Below are 5,795 nucleotides of genomic sequence, written 5' to 3'. Positions count from 1 at the left end.
GAGGTTATGGTCCCTGTTTGTAGACAAGAGCGACACACGTATAACTTTGCTTTTCTTTTTCTCTTTATCCCATCAGAAAGAGAAAAATTCATTTCGCATTTAGTTTTAATCATGATTTTGAGTATGAGAACACAATTGGGTTTTATTCATCTTTATGTAGTCATTTCTCTCTACATGAATAGAAAGCATGTAATTAGGATTAATGATGGTCTCCTAGAATCAAATTATGTTAATTAATTGAATCCCAACATTTGGTACCAGAGCTACCCATACTTAATTCATGTATGATTTTGAAAATTTTATTTATTCACGCTGCTGGCATGTTCCAGAGTACCTGTTACCCAATACTTGCTAGTGTAACATATACCCAAAAATCATTTCGAGAGTTCTTCTTGCACTTCCATTTCCCTCCAATGTTGTCTCTGATGTCCTTCCCCAAAAGATTCTTCATAATTTTTATTTTTTTCCAATTTCTATTTGGCCAAAAATGTTATGAAAGAAGTAAAATTTAATTGAGGAGATTTCACGTTCTAGAGTCTTAATTTAATTCTCGAAACTTTTACTTATCGCCTCTGATCTTCCCCATGCAGTTTCATTGTCCCTGAAGGTATCCCTCTAATTTGTATTTTCTTATTCCTTTACATTATCATCTTGAGGAAATTCACCAGTCTGTTATCACCAGGATTGAAAACTACTACTAACCTGTCACAAAGTGAGGCTACAGAGTACTCAGTGATCACAGTTGGTTCAAGTCACTGTGGCAAATATCACATTCGTCAGGAGCAAGATGTAAGCAGGGTTTCAAGCAGTGTTATTTGGGCCACTACTAATAATAATACTACTTTATCTTGCAGCCTCTTAATTTTTTATGAACTTTTTTTATATTTTAATCATTTCCTATTGTTGGTTAATTTTCTATGTTTGGTTTTATATTGCAGCCTATAAATGTGTTCAGATATGGTGCCCAAGCAGTGCAACACAGTCAAACGATGATTGCACCAGGCAATAATGGACCTACGAGTGGAACAGCTAATATTGATGATGCTGACAGTGGCAAAGCGGGTAAGGGCACTAGATACTTCCAACTTTTCTGGATTTTTATTCCTTTTAAAAAAAAGAAATTAGCTATATGCTAATTACATTTTAAGAAATCTTAAAAAAATTAAGTAAGTTAATTATTATAAAATAAAAATAATAAAGAAAATTATGTGAAAGAAAAATAATAAAATAAAAATAAACTTTTGTTTTGTTAAAATTTTAACAAAACAAAAGTTTATTTTTATTCTTTTTTGATGTTCTCTCTCCTTTCTTTCTCTTGCTTCTTTTTTTTTTTTTTTGTTTCTCTACTTTGTATTTTATCTAGTACATTCTCTTCTTTCTCTTTTTAATCTTTTTAAAGTTAAAAAAAAAACTGAAAATTAATTTTTAAGGAAACTGAAAATTGTTAAATAGTTTATTCTTAATTTTTTTAAAAATTATTTTAAAAATATCTTTAATAAATGGATCTAACGCATCTTTCAAATAACATATTAAGGATAAAAATAAGAATAAAATATGTTTTAACATGCTAAATTTAGTTTTAGTTTTTTTAATGTAAGTTTTAATCTTTAAAAGTTTTTAAATTTTTTAACCATAATCTGTTTCACTATTTACTAATAACGCATTAATATATATTTAAATATTTCATGTTACATGTCATTTTATAATCAATGACTTCACATAATTATATCTATATCATGTCGATCACTATTAAATAGTGCCAAATGATTTTTAGAATTTTAAAATTTGAGAGCTAAAATAAAATAAAAATTGAAAAAGCTAATTGCCCCCACTGATTCCTTCTCCATTCACTACTTCCTTTTTCACTTTCCAAGTTCTTGGTTCATTTTATAGTTAATTGAATAGTGAATAGCAATACCTCAAAATTACTCAATTGGGGGAATTAGCTAATAGAGTACGCCAATCCTCAAAAGCACCAATATGTGCTCCATTTTATGTAGTTTGGAGTTCATGCTATGAATACACTATCATGAAGGAAAGCTTGATATTCTTTCGTTCGTTGTCGTCTTTAATTTACCTTAGCTGGTCCATATATATCCATATTAAATTCGACACCTTAATTATTTTTAATTCTCATGAAATTATATGATAAATTTGGCAAACTTGAAGTAGTCCCCTTGATTTTATTTGCAGTTGCCACATTCTCAACTATCCACTGGCCTGGGGTAATGAAAACGATTGTTCGTTATTAAATGTGTATTTAACTTTTCTTTCTCCCATAAGAATAAGATATACTTAAAAAGGCCAACCCTGGAGATGAATGGAGTGATGTTAAAAAAAACTTCGCTTCTCTTTGATGTCTGGAACGAGGGCTCTTACAAAGTTCTTGCGTTGTGTTGAATGGAGTGATGTTCAGGTTGGCCTTTATTATCTTGGAAACTAGTAGTAGATATTATATATGACTTCAAGTATGCTATAGGACTGGTACTTAAATGTAAGAGTGGTCCTAAGTGAAACCATTAAAAAGGAGTTAGGTCTAAATGACCTCTGTAGTGGCTTTTGCTGTAACACAACAATGTCATTTCTTTCATGTAGCCAAACCCTACTAGTGGGACATGGGAAAAAAACTTTACTTTAGTTTTTTTAATTGATATTTGATTTTTTGTTTCTTGAATAATTCTCTCTATATTTTTATTCTTGAATTGTTATTGCTAAAAAAACACCGGTAGAAATTATCATTATCTAATGTTGTTTTTCTACGAAGCCAAACAAGCATTAGAATTGATGGGCAAGTGGGAAATGATTGATGTCTGTGATGCACTAGAACTTTTGTCGCTTGTTTTTGAAAGTGAAGAGGTAATTTTGCAGAGTTTTGTGTGGAAATTCTACCCAATATGGGTGTGATAAATACTTTTTTCAAGAAATATGATAATTTTGCATAGCACTATGCCAAACATGCTTATTTTGGGTAAACTGCAAAACATTGGACTAACCTTGTAAGGCATGATGTGAATGTATGACTTTTCATCTTTGTTACTATTATAATTGGAGCATTTACTCTGTGTAGTATTTTTAATTTCCCAGATCTTGCATTTGAAAGGAGACAGGAAGGACTTTGACTTTGTAAAATTCAGTCTCTCAGTAGAGGGATTTGATGTTGTTTATGACATAAATGGTGTTTGAAATCTAGATGAAGCTATCAACTGTTATGCCTTGCCCTTCATCTGCTTTGATAGAGTGGTTCTTCCATAGATTGAAAGTTGGACGCCCAATTCCTATCCCCAGCTTAGGACTACAGATAACCCAACTTGGTCATGTTAAGGTATGAAATTTGCAATGTTACTCTTCTTTAGCTGGATCATATTCATGCCTACTATGTTTCATCTTGTAATTTGAGTATTTAGAGGCAAAAATATTTTGATTCAAAGCTACCTTTCTTCTTTTCTTGTTGTTACTTCTTAATCAATAGGAAGTTTTAATTGCTTGCCTTCTTGGAAGCTTTTGAAGATTAATAAATGATTTCCTATGAATGGAATAGTAAGTACATTTATTGAATATTGTGATTTTGGCTAAAATATTCTTCAATTATGATAGGATTTGGCAAAAGCTTTTATCCATGTTCTTGGTAATGAGAAGGCCAACAAAGAAGTATTCAACATCTCAAGAGAGAAGTATGTCATGTTTAACGGATTAGCAAGAGCATGTGCTAAGGTAAGTCATTCTTGCCTTGTCATTTTAAGGTGACCAATAGAGAATAGTGGGAAAATGCCTTAATATGTGAACTTAATGATGTGATTATTCATTTACTATTTTCATTGTTGAATTTTGACCAGGGTTTATAAAGTAAGTCTCATACGAGACATTAGGTTCAATTATATTTGCATATTGTTATTGCCATTCATGAACAAAAAGCAAAAAAATAAATAAAAAAATTAATAATCTTACATCGGTTACTAGGACAACCGATGTAGGATTGTTGGATATTCTACATCGATTATTAGGAAAACAGATGTAGAATGCTTTACCATGGGTAGCATTCTACGAAGTTTCACCATCGGTTATACATTCTAATAACCGATGTAGAAATCTAACTTCTAAGACGGGTTTCGAGAGCAACCCGTCTTAGAATGGGCAAAATTATACATCGGTTCGACGCCACAGCCGATGTAGAATGGTCAGAATTCTAAGACGGTTAGCCAACCGATGTAGAAAGACGCAGGTGTTTCAACATCGCTGGCTACAATGGCACGTGATAACCGATGTAGAAAGGTGCTTTTAACCAATGTAGAAAGTCTATTTTGTAGTAGTGGTTTTTTCCCTTCCATGCACGCACAAAAGCAAACCCAATTTTTTCTTAACAAATCCATGTAAAATCTTCCCAAACTCAAATGCCCCAACTTGTGCACAAGCAGATACCGAAGTCAAAATGTAACAATTCATAGCCATAAGCCACTCATTGGAACTAAAAATAAGAATTTTAATACCGGAAAGAATGCAAATCAGGGTTGATCTGGAAAAAAAATGAAAAGAAAAAAGAGAGCAAACTAAGAAAGTTTCAAATCTGAACACATTACTTAAGCCAAAAGCACTATAACAATACCATGTTTCTAAACACTATTATAACATCACTCCTAATAGATCTACGATTCATGAAGCTTGGTATCCAATTTCCATTTCTTGCTTCAACTTGCTAATTTTTAGCACTTACGAAGATTGTTCACATTTTGAACAATTATATTTCCTCATTCGGTCCTGGTGTGACAAAAACTTACTTAAGCTTTGATACTTCTCATTCAATGAATGAAAATATTAATAGGCCACATGATATTCACACTCCTTCATTTCTAAACACAATTACTTTTTGAGGACTTCCAAATCATAATTCAAAAATAAAGGTTGATGTACCCACAGAAATATTGATGAATCTTCGAGATTATTATGCAATGTATCTATCTTATAGTCACTAAAATGTGTAGTTATGTGCTTGAGGAAAGGTCCTATTAAGAATCAATATTGGCTTTTAAGTTTTATATTCCAAGATTGTCACTTATTTTATCTTATTTCAAAATTCCTTTTCAAATTTTAATATAAATAGTTTTTTTATAGTCTCTATGACTTTAAATAAGAGTCAAGAACAATCTCTTTTAAATGTTGGTGTTTATCTTTTCAACTTATTTTTCACATAAATACATGTCATCATTTCAAGAGTTACTTGACAAGCTGATTTAAATATTCTTATATTCAATAAAGGACATGTCTCTAATGTGACTACAAATATAATTTACAAATAAGTCTTTCAAAAGTTGAAATAAGTAAGTCATGTTTAATCTATTATATATCTTCACTATTTATCATCATATTATACTTTAATTACTCTTTTATTGTTCTCAACATTACATTGACTATTTTTTTTTCATTTAAACACAATATTCGTTTCAGTTATGACAATGCTATAACACAATATATGATTAAAGTTCATCTTTTTTTTCTTTCACAAAATGGTGTAATTGGTGGTCTTTTTCCTAACTAATTAGTTTCATATACTCCATAAATACCAATTGTAGTAGCTGCAAATGATGATCACACATTTAAAAATCTTCTAACACTTATAATGGAAAAATCTCACCTATAATTAGGTTGTCACGTGACTTTTCCAATTTTCTACTATGTTTTTTAATGTATTTTTCTTAATCATTTTACTTTGACATATTACTAATTTTTTTATCGATGCGATGCAAGGTATAAATAATTTGTTTGGGCATTTACAGGATGATTTTGTAATAAATAATATAATC

Source organism: Glycine soja, chromosome 11, assembly GCF_004193775.1.
Source record: "Glycine soja cultivar W05 chromosome 11, ASM419377v2, whole genome shotgun sequence".
NCBI classification, from domain to species: domain Eukaryota; kingdom Viridiplantae; phylum Streptophyta; class Magnoliopsida; order Fabales; family Fabaceae; genus Glycine; species Glycine soja.
Note: the sequence above shows the minus strand (reverse complement) of the source record.